Source organism: Gossypium hirsutum, chromosome A06 (genome assembly GCF_007990345.1).
Source record: "Gossypium hirsutum isolate 1008001.06 chromosome A06, Gossypium_hirsutum_v2.1, whole genome shotgun sequence".
NCBI lineage: Eukaryota > Viridiplantae > Streptophyta > Magnoliopsida > Malvales > Malvaceae > Gossypium > Gossypium hirsutum.
Window position 1 is genome coordinate 23886766 of NC_053429.1, and position 12495 is coordinate 23899260.

The window sequence follows — 12495 nt, forward strand, 5'->3', positions numbered from 1 at the left end:
TGGGCAGCAAGAAATGGAAGTGGCGGCAATAGGTGTGGAATTTTTCCTCTTTTTGCTGTCTTGGGCCTCAAATTCAGACTGTATCTTACTAAAGAAACTGATTTGTACTTGGGCCAAATTTGACCCTCTTTATTAACATAAAAATTTAAAATTTAAACAAAATAAATGAAACTAAAAGAAATTTTAAATCTTAATTAGAAAATTTCATCTCAATAAATTACATTAAATTAATTCCCAGGAAAGGTTGCAGGGGTCACAGTGGTCTCTCTTAAGTTTCAATATCCTTAGACAGAATTAATTAAATGTACTAAATTAAGAAAATAAATCTTAATTAATTATTTATTTACAAAACAAGTTTGTAAAAATCAAAGGTCTGTTAATTTGAACGAGGATTCAACTCGCTAAACTTCACCATCCCAATAATGTTTGAGACGTTGACCATTAACTTTAAACGTACCTCCGTGATTGTCATATAATTCAACAGCTCCATAAGGATAAACTCGATAGATGGTATAAGGTCCTTTCCATCGGGATTTCAGCTTCCTAGGAAATAACTTCAACCTTGAATTGAACAATAAAACCTTCTGACCTTCTTTAAACTCGTGAGGTCGTATATGACTATCATGCCATGTTTTTTTATCTTTCTTTACACATTTTGGCATTCTCATAGGAAAACAACCTCAACTCTTCCAACTCATCCAGTTGTAACATCCTCTCACAAGCTTGCTTAAAATCAAATTTCGATTTCTTCAAAGCCCAGTGAGCTATATTCTCCAACTCTAATGGAAAATGACATGCCTTCCCAAAAACCAACCGATAAGGAGTCATTCCTAACGGTGTCTTAAATGTTGTTCGATAGGCCCATAATGCATCATTGAGCCTTCGAGACCAATCTTTTCTGCTAGGGCATACTACCTTTTCTAGGATACCTTTGATATCATGGTTCACTCTTTCAACTTGCCCATTAGACTGAGGGTGATAAGCAGTAGCAATCTTGTGTTTCACATCATATTTGTCAAGCAACCACTTAAGCTATTTGTTCACAAAGTGAGAACCTTAATTACTAATAATAGCTCTTGGTGTCCCAAATCATGTAAACACATGCTTATATAGGAATCGCATGACTACCTTAGCATCATTTGTAGGGTATGCTTCAGCTTTAACTCACTTGGACACATAATCCACAGCAACTAAGATGTATTTGTTCCTATATGAAGAAGAAAACGGTCTTAAGAAGTCAATGCCCCATACATTGAATAATTCAATCTCCAAAATGTTTGTTACGGGCATCTCATTCCTCTGTGATATGTTTCTGCTCTTTTGGCATCTATCACAGTTCTTCACATAAGCATAAGCATCTTTAAATAGTGTAGGACAAAAGAAACCTGCTTGCAAAATCTTTGCTGTGGTACGTGCACCACCAAAGTGTCCCTCAATTGGAGATGAATGGCAATGATGTAAGATCTCAGCAATCTCACTTTCATCTACAGACTTTCAGATTATATTATCTGCACATTGTTTAAACAAGAATGGGTCCTCCCAGAAATAATACCGACTATCATGAAGGAATTTCTTCCTTTGTTGGTATGTCAATTCTCTAGGAATTATTCCACATGCAAGATAATTAGTAAAATCAGCAAACCAAGGTGTTTCATGAATTCGACTCACCTCAAATAAGTGCTTATCTTGGAAATTCTCGTTGATAGGCACATGTGATCGAGTTACCTCATCTTGCTCCAACCTTGACAGATGATCAGCTATTTGATTTTCAACACCTTTTCTGTCTTGGATCTCAAGGTCAAATTCTTGGAGTAAAAGTATCCAACGAATTAGCTTCGGTTTCACATCTTTCTTTATGAGAGAGTATTTAATGGATGCATGGTCAATAAATATTGTAACTTTGGCACCTATAAGATATGAGCGGAATTTGTCAAAAGTAAAAACTATAGCAAATAGTTCCTTTTCAGTTACCGTATAATTGAGTTGGGCTCCCGTTAAGGTTCTACTTGAATAGTAAATAGGGTGGAACACTTTATTCCTTTTTTGACCCATCACAGCTCCAACAATATAATCGCTTGCATCGCACATCAACTCAAAAGGTGTGCTCTAATCGAGTGTAATGATTATTGGGGTTGAGATTAACTGTTTTTTCATCTCTTTAAAAGTTTCTAAACATGTTTTGTTGAAATCGAACACTGTATCTTTCTCTAACAACGAACACAGTGGTTTAGAAATTTTCGAAAAATCTTTGATAAACCTTCGGTAAAATCGACATGGCTTAAGAAACTTCTGACTCCTTTCACTTTCATTGGGGCCAGTAATCTTTCAATTATGTCCACATTTGCTTTGTCGACTTCAATTCCTTTCTTAATTCTATGCCCTAAAACAATCCCTTCCTTAACAATAAAATGACATTTCTCCCAGTTAAGGACTAGATTCATCTCTTCGCATCTCTTCAGTACCTTAGCTAAATTACTCAAACAAATATCATAAGTGTTACCAAAAATAGAAATATCATCCATGAAAACCTCAACAAAGTTTTCAACCATATCAGTTAATATTGCCATCATGCATCGTTGGAATGTTGCAGGTGCATTGCATAAACCAAAAGGCATTCGCCTAAAAGCAAACGTACCGTACAGACAAGTAAAGGTTGTTTATGTTGGTCTTCTAGAGCGACAACTATTTGGTTATATCCCGAATAACCATCTAAAAAATAATAGAATTCATTACCTGCCAGTCGATCTAACATCTTATCCATAAAAGGCAACGGAAAATGGTCCTTCCGAGTGGCTTTATTCAATTTTTTGTAGTCAACGCAAATTCTTCAACCAGTAATAGTTCTTGTTGGGATCAATTCGTTACGTTCATTCTCAACAATTGTAATTCCACATTTCTTCTGTACACACTGTACCGGACTTATCCACGAGCTATCTAAAATAGGATAGATGATTCCTGCATCTAGCCATTTGATCACTTCCTTTCTCACAACTTCCTTCATAATAGCATTAAGCCTCATTTTCCCATCAATTCAAGCTTTTTCACCTTCCTCTAGAATAATTTTGTGCATGAAAAATGAAGGGCTTGTACCTCGAATATCAACTATAGTCCAACAAATTACTTTCTTAAATTTCTTTAGAACAGAAATTAATTGCTCCTCTTGATCTTTTGTCAGTTCGGCTGAAATAATCACAAGTAAAGTAGAACAATTACCTAAATAAACATATTTAAAATGGGAATGAAGTACCTTTAGTTCGAATATAGGTGGTTCTTCGATTGACAATTTGGGTTGCACAAATTCTCTGACTTCCAACTCTAGCGGTTCAAACCTTGTGGATTGAATCAAATTCCTCGGGTTGGCTTCCATCACAGCCATGTTTTCTTCACCTTCTTTATCTTCCAAAGGGTCAAACCCTAAGGCTTTCTCCAATGGATCTTCTTCAAGATGGCTTTCCATAGAAATCAAGGTTTCTATTTCCTCCATAACTGAGCACTCTTCTGTCAGATCGGGAAATTTCATCTCTTTAAGAATGTTAAAAGTTACTTGATCGTTTTGAACTTGCATGGTGAGTTTTCCTTTCTGCATATCAATTAACGTTCTTCCCGTGGCTAGGAAAGGTCTCCCAAGGATAATTGGCACTTCCTTATCTACTTCAAAATCTAGAATAATGAAATCTGTAGAAAAAATAAATTTATCGATTCTTACCAAAACATCCTCGATCTTTCCTTCGGGGTATGCTAAAGATCAATCCGCTAGCTGGAGCATTACAGTTGTAGGTCTTACTTCTCCTATCCCTAGCATCTTGAAAATAAACTTAGGCATCAAGTTGATACTTGCTCCTAAGTCACACAAAGCTTTACCACAATAAGATTCACCAATGTTACAGGGTATCGTAAAGCTTCCTAGATCCTTCAATTTCGGTGGCAGCTTGTTCTGCAGAACGCACTGCACTCCTTGTCAGAGCGACAGTCTCATACTTACTCAGTCGTTTCTTCTTGGATAGTTCATCCTTCATAAACTTCACCTAATTCAGCATTTGTTCTAAAGCCTCCACTAATGGAATATTGATTGGTAATTGCTTCAGGACATCCAAAAAACTTTTTGAATTGCACCTCCTATTTCTGCTTGTGTTGCTGCAATCTTTGTGGATATGGAGGTGATGGAACTTTCGATTGAACCGAAAAAATATTCAGAGTAGGTAAATTTGCATCCAAAGAAGATGTTAAAGTATCTGAATTCACTAAGTTAGGATTTACCTTGTCAGTCTTTGTAGATTATGGCTCTTTTGGTGTAGGGACTTCAACAACAGGTTGACTTTCCCCCTTTTCAACAGGCTCATCTTCAACATCAATAAATCGGGGTTCCAAAATTTTACCACTTCGCAATGCCACTGCCTTGATATGTTTTTTACCCAAATTTCTTTCATTTTCAGTATCACTTGGCATGGTTCCTTGTGGTCTATTACGAAGCTCCATAGCTAACTGACCCATTTGGTTTTCCAAATTTTTTAGTGTTGCTGCTTAACTCTGGATCAAAGCATCATTCTTCGCCATGTATGCTTTCAACAAGTTCTCCAAACTATTTGATGATTCAGCTTGAGGTGGTTTTGGAGCTTGCTGATTAAACCCCTGAGATTGGTTGGGTCTATGCTGCATAAAGTTGTTGTTTGGTCCATTTCCTTGGTTGCTCCAAGAAAAGTTGGGGTGATTACGCCATGAAGGATTATAGAAGTTGGACTGGGGTCCTTGTCCACTCCTATTTTGATGTTGGTTCCCCACATAATATACTGACTTATAATTCAATGGGCAATTCTTGAAAAATGACCTTCCCCACAGTACACACAGAAAACTACTTCAAACGGACCTGGTGGTTGAGCTACAAAATTATTAGCACCATTAGCGCCAAACTGCTTTAACATAGAGGAAATAGACGATACCTGAGCTGATAACGAAGTGAGAGCATCATCTTCATGAAATCCAGCTACACGTCTTCCTGAAGCTGTTCGATTTGTTGGTCATTGATAGTTGTTGCTCGCGATCCTTTCGATGATCTCATAAGCCTCATTATAAGACTGAGACAAAATTGCACCATTCGTAGAAGCATCTACCATCAATCTTGTATGTGCATTGAGACTATTATAGAATGTCTCCAGCTGGATACAATGAGGAACCCCATAATGAGGACACTTACGAAGTAACTCCTTGAATTGCTCCCAATCCTCATACAAACACTCTTCATCCAATTGTTGGAAAGTTATGATCTCGTTCCTCAACTTAGCATTTTTGCTAGGCGAGAAATACTTAACCAAAAATCTCTCTGCTAATTTTTTCCATGTAGATATAGAACTTGGTGGCAATGAATTGAGCCATGCTCGTGCTCGATCTCGCAATGAGTATGGAAACAACTTCAAACTAAGTGCATCTTCAGTCACACTAGCTATCTTGAATGAGTCACCACCTCTATAAACAATTAAAGGTGGAGATGTGGATCTTCCGTGGGCATACCACTAAATTGGCCCACCGTTTGTAGCATTTGAAACATTACTGGTTTCAATTTGAATTGGGTTGCCTCAATATCTGGCCTTCTAATTCCTATATTTAACTCATTGAAAAGTGGCACAACATATTGTCTGATGCATCGATCCCTATTATCAGCAATAAGGATAGGATTTCGTACATGTTCAGCTTCATTACCTTGGTCTTGATTTTGATTTCCAAGGCCCATCTCGTTCTGTCTCTGAGCTATTCATTCACGTCTTCTTTGTCTAAAAGTTCACTCAATTTCAGGGTCTACTAGGAGTAAATCGATAATTCGATCTATGCTCATAAACACCTAGAAAGAAAATTATAAAATTAAAAAGAATAAGTTAGTACTGTTAAAAATAACCAAATTGAAAATAAATAATTTCATAAAAAATGACTATGGCAACAGTTGACAATCACCGGCAATAGAGCCAAAAACTTGTAACGCTCAGGTTTGTGCAAGTGTACACAGTCGTTATCAAGTAATAAGTAAGTATCGAGTTATCGTCTCCACAGGGATTGTATTTGTGCTAAGTCACTTAATTTGTAAAAGTGTATTAACAATTTGATAAATAAAAGCAATATAATTGAGAAGTGATGAAAAATTAAGTATATGAAACTACATGCAATAATCCCTAATGTGATTTATCCTAAGTATGCAAACTATATGAATGAGATAGATTTTAGCAGAATTAACACAATAAGCAACAATTATAACATAAATAAGCTAGGACAATACTTTAATTAAACTCAAATTATTATTAACATGCTTATCAATATTCGGAAAAACATTTCATGGCAACTCGATCTTTCATGAGTTTGGAAACCACGCTAGGTCCTTTCGAAATCTAAAATCCTTTTCTTAGTAAATACGCATTTTACTGATCCTCATTTACTAAGGGTTTCTTGGTATTCGTGCGAGGTAACAGGGACGTGTTAGGTTTGAAACAGTCTAATCACACAAATCTAAAAACTATGCAGATAACAGAGCCTGGTTAGGGTTGTTACGCAACCTGCAATTTAATCGGGTTAGGATCTAAATTGAGCATGCACATTTCAATTACGCGTCCATTAGCTGTCGTCTGGTTAGGATCGCTTAGCTAATTCAGGTGCATTTCAATCACGTATGAACAAAATACAGACTTGATTTTAATTGAAAACATGATCGATTGAGGCACAAACATTATAAACATGAATCAAATAATTATTATTAAATCAAAGCAATCATCCTAGCTTAAATAAAATTAAGCTATCATTGTTGTAAACAAGAACAAAGAACACATAGCAAACAATTTTTGAATTAAATTAAAGTAAGAAAAATTAAACCTAATTCAGAGTGGCTGTCTGATAAATGCCAAATTATACATATCTACACCCCAAATACTTACCATATTTATGGATGTTTATTACTAGATTTGTGGATTTTGGTGCTCTTAATCCGATTATTTCATGTTTTGTACTCAGGAAAGCACCAAGAGTCGAAAGGAGCCAAAAACGAGCTAAAAAGCGATAAAAAGGGGCCAAATCGAGAAGATGACACGGCCTAAGCCTTGCCACATGGGCATCTCACACGCCCGTGGCCTTCGGGTGTGTCGACCAAGGTTTTCACAATTCACACGGCCTGCCCATTGAGGCCACACGGCCGTGTGTAATTTAACGAATCGAACACGGCCTGGTAATCACGTTACACGGTCGTGGCACACGGGCGTGTCCCTTTTTCAAAGAGTTGTATTTTACATGGAAAAAGGTACTTAGAGAGGAAGAAAGCCAATCCAAAGCTTACATAAACACCCTAAGTGTGACCTAGAAGGAGGTCGTTCTTTCTAGAACTTTTCTAGAATACAGAACCACACGCCAGGAATTACTTGAAGGAAGTCAGACGATCCATCTCAAAAGCCGGAGCTACTCCAAGACTGAAGATCTCTCTCAGAATTCCTTCAGGGGTTTTAGAGTTTTCTTCATGTTTTGTTATTTTTATACTTTTGAGATGTACTCTTATTTTATTATGAACTAAACCCCTTAGATACCTAAAGGAGATAAAACCTATGATGGATCTTGTTATTGTTATCTGAACTGTATGATAAATACTTGATTTGTTCTTAATTATGTGTTCTTAATGCTTGAGTTAATATTCCAGGTATTAATTCATGATTTGATGTGCTTATGCAGAGGAGGAATATACCTTACCAAAGAGTAGATTTGACATAATTAAGCGGAGTTGATCGAATGCCTAGAAATAGGGTTACGAGATTTTGCCAGATTAGGGTGAAACCTAATAAGGGGATCCATAGATCGAGTTAATGCAACCCTAGAGTGTTAATTAGAGAAAAGTCTCAGTTATTCAATCTAGGGATTAGACGTTATTAGTCTTGAATAGGGATAATAACTTAACTTAGGGATCTCTACAGAACAAGTCAAGTGAATAAATCGTCCAATTCAGAGTCAGATAACAAGTGAAATCTAGGTGGATTCCTCCTTGGGTGTCATCTTTATCAATTTCTTTTCTTCAAGTCTTTTTCCAAATTTTCTCTTTGCTTTAATTAAATTAGTTAATTAGTTTAGATAATTAGTTTAATAAACAAACCCTTTTATTTCTAGGTTAGATAATAAAAAGATAGTTATTACTAGTACTTTTGGTTCCCTTGGGTACGATATCCCGGTCTTGCCATTACTATACTATTGTTCGATAGGTGCGCTTGCCTTTTCATCGTGATAATAGTTAGTCTAGGTTTGATCTTCATTATAAATATTTATTACTTGTTACGAATCACGTGATCACTGTCACCCAAGACTCTGACTGATGAGGGCTCCTTCATTCCTTCGCTTTGCTCCTTTGTTGATAGCTCTCCGAGATGGCCGACCAAGGGTTCTTTAAGAGGCTAATTTGCTCAAAATATTTATACAAAGATGATGATAGGCGTGAGGGGAAAGAAAGCTAAGAGAATTGAGAGATGAGAGAATGATGAATGAGTGCGGGATGAATGAGGGATGAGGGATGATTAAAAAAGTGAGAAAGGGGCTCTTATTTATAGGTGAGGCATGGGAGCTAGTTTGCTAAAAATAGGAGTGTCCATCTTTCAAAACTCCTTCCAAGGGTGATCGGCCATGAATTGAGGGAATGTGGTTGATTTTGCTTGATTCTTGGTCAATTTGAGTGCCATAACAACTCAGGACTATGACTCGGTCACCAGCAAATCTTTGGGCAAATCTCTAATTTCTTCAACTCTTCAAAGACCTTGTGTAATTAAACCAAAAGATGGTTTATGAACCTCTATATTCATCCAAATTTTGGGTTGACTTGCCCCTCCATTTGGACGGTTTTATAATCAAATTAAAGCTCTCAGACCTGTCCAAAAATAAATCAATAAGTTAGAGAAACAAATAATTAAATTTTTCCAACTTAATTAAAATAATTAAAACCCAAATTATTAATGAAATATTTTAAAATGAATTATTAAATATAATTTTATATTTTGTTATTTAATTTAATCATGCATGACCCATTTTATGTCATAAAAATATAATATGCTCAATTTAATATAAAATAAGCTATTTTATGCATGAAAACTATATAATAAAGCATAAAGTCACATTTTAATAATTTCTATGTCCTGTTTCCATATTTTCGCATATTTCATTAATTTATTAAACAATTACTTGGTTTTAACAACAAATTTAAGTAAAAAGGTTATAATTTATATAGGAAAAATCCTATATATTTTTCAGTTTACACATGTTTAGTAAGTTCGTGTAACAAAAACTAAACTTACTAATCCCGTTTATTAAATCTAAGCATACAATATCATGTTTTCCATCCATTTGACATAATTTCCTAAACACATGCATTCAATCAAATGTTAGTCACAAAATATATATATACATCAAGTAAGGATAGATGAGTTCATCATGCAATACTCTTTCAAGACATTATCATTTCATCTCATAATACTCATGTCATGTCAAGAGTTGTGTTTGTTGAATCATTGAAATCCCGATGGATGTTCAAGTGGTACACTCGAGGTGTACGATTCAATAACCCATTAATTATTTTTCAAGAGTACCCATTAGGGCACTTAATCAAGGAACACAGACTCGAGCCACATGACATATAACAAGATTACCAGTCTAGGCTAAATCTTTTATATAACTTATGCTTAAAAAAGCTCAATTAATATTACCAGTCTAGGCTAAATCTTTTATATAACATATGCTCAAAAGAGCTCAATTAGGATTACCAGTCTAGGCTAAATCCTAAATGTAACATATACTCGAGAGATATTGTATCAGGATTACCCGTCCGGGCTAAATCCTTCCTATAATGAGGTCAATATGATTACTCGTCCGAGCTAATTTTCGTCAGCAGCAAATGCAGGACCTCATTCATTTCGGAAAAGCACATATGTTTATCGAAATTCAATATTCAATCGGGACATAACCCTTTTTCACCATTTTCAATCGTGTATTAATTTCTTATATTGTAACATCCAAGTAAATAACATTTCATACAATCACAACATTTAATTTAACATAATTACATACTCGATTAAGTTATACAAACTTACCTCAACACTTGTTCGCATAAGTAATCTACTAATCCGAAACCTTTTCTTTTCCTCAATCTAACCTAGAATGTGAGTTATCTGAATCTATATAAATAGCTTTAATCATAAATTTCTCATATTTCATACTCATCTGGACTCAATTTACGTCCTAGTAAAAATTACCATTTTGCCCCTAACTTTTCCATAAATTTTAAATTCGTCCCTAGGCTCGGAAAATGAAACTTGTGCAATTTACTCCCTATTCCAAGCCTAACCAAAATCCCATTAAAAAATTTACAGCACATGTATTCATAATAATTTAGTATTTTTCTTTAATTTCACCATTTTACATTTTACTCCCTAAATCATGTTTCCATCAAAAATCACTTTGTAAAAGTTGTTTATCTATCAACAACCTTTCATTTTCTACCATAAATTTCTAATTTTTAGCATATTCATCCATAACCCAAATTTCATACCTTGATAACTTTTTAAATTAATCCCCCAAATAGATAAATTAAGCTATCCCGGTTTCAAAAATATCAAAATTACTAAAAACGGGACAAGGAAACTTACCCAATTAAGCCATGAAAGTTTCTTCTCTCTCTCCTAGGGTTTCCATGTATTTTAGGTTGAAAAATATGAGAAAATAAGATGATATTTTCTTTTCATATTTTAATTAATTAAATATTTTTCAAATTCCAATTTAGTTATTGCCCTTTTTCAAAATTTCCATGGATGAGTCACCAAAAATCTACATACTTTTCTTTAATGGTCTAATAACCGTATAAGGACCTCTAGTTTTGAATTCCATAGCTATTTTAATCCTTACAGCTACTAGAATTTAACTTTCACATTTTATGCGATTTAGTCCTTCTCGTAATTAAACACTTAATCGATAAAATTTTCATATCAAAATTTTCACACGACATGTCTATCATAATACTGACCATATAATAAAAAAATAAACTTTATTTCAGGATCGAATTTGTGGTCCTGAAACCACTGTTCTGATTTTATTGAAAAATGGGTTGTTACACTGTTCTTCAGACTTTACCAACACATGCAATGGTGTGCTTTCTTTTGCCCAAGTCGTTTTGCAAAGAGATTGAAGCTTAATGGCTCCATTTTGGTGGCAGAAGTCTACTAAGAAAAAGGGAATTGGTGTACATGGTTTTCACGGTATGAGTTGAAAGGGGATGGTGTGATGGGATTTAGAGATTTATCAAAGTTTAATATATCTCTCCATGGAAAACTGGGTTGGCATCTGTTAATGCACCCAAAAAATTTAGTAGGGTGATTATTAAAGGTAAGCATTACCTGAATACAGGGTTCCTAAATGCATCATTGGGCTAAAACCCGTCTTTGATCTGGTGAAGTATATGGAGTGCACATGGGCTTTTAGAGCTAAGCCTCAGATGGAAGGTAGGCACAAGTAGAATCTTTAGCAATGATTCACAGTTTACAATTTGCTTTTGAGTTGGCTTTCCTGTTGGTCATTTTGGAAAGAGATTCAAGATTGCTAATCCAAAAGTTAACAACAAATTCGGAGGATTTATTAGATATCAATGCACTTATCTAGGAGGCGAAGAAGTTTTCAAAGTTGTTTGTCGTCTGTCAATTCAACTACATCGTGAGATCAGGTAACAAGGTTGCACATGCAGTGGCTCAGGATGGTTTAATGAGAGTGGAATATTGTTTTTGGATGGGGGAGGCATTACTGTTGGTTGTTGCTTTCATCGATGAGGATAGAAGATTGCTTGACCCACCCTAGCCCGGACCGTGGGATGTTTTGATTTGGGGACTTTATTCAATCAGTGTTCCCCCATCTTTTATCCTTAAGTGCTTACTCGTCGTCGTCCTTGCTATTTTCACTTTATGGTTAACGCTAATTAGGGTCTCTGTGTGTGAGGCCTCTGTTTATTTTGATTTATGTTTTTGAACTTTCTTTTTGTGTTTTTGATTGCTTTCATGGACTGTGTCCTTCAGGTTCTAGTTTCAATAAAGCAACCGGCTTTTCATTCAAAAAAAATTTAGAGTCTTAATTTTGTATTTAACCGAGTCTTAAAATATGTTCAATTTTATTAACTTAATTCATATAAAAATAAATTTCCAAGTTATATATGGTATATTTCTACAAATAAAGCATTTTTATATTATTGTTTAATAACAACATTTAATTAATATTATTTTTGTTTTAATAGATGCTGAAAATAAACTTGATATGAGAAGGATAAATCGGACTTCCTAAGGCAATTCCATCATCATCTCCTTGTCCATTCTTTTAATACATAATTTTGTAAATTAAAGTAAAATATATGGTATATATTTAATAATTAGGAGTAGGGATAAGATTGTTAGGGATTTATCCTAAACTTTCATGCTATAATATTAATGTTCTTGTCACTAGATCAAAAGAATTTTGGATATA

At 34.8% G+C, this 12495-nt stretch overlaps 1 non-coding gene across 1 annotated transcript; it reads left to right on the top strand.

Annotated features, from left to right (window-relative positions):
• Positions 1 to 5169: 5169 nt before the first annotated feature.
• Positions 5170 to 5276, top strand: LOC121231024 (small nucleolar RNA R71). The gene has a single exon (XR_005929093.1). It is a non-coding gene; the product is annotated as a small nucleolar RNA R71 (small nucleolar RNA).
• Positions 5277 to 12495: the final 7219 nt, after the last annotated feature.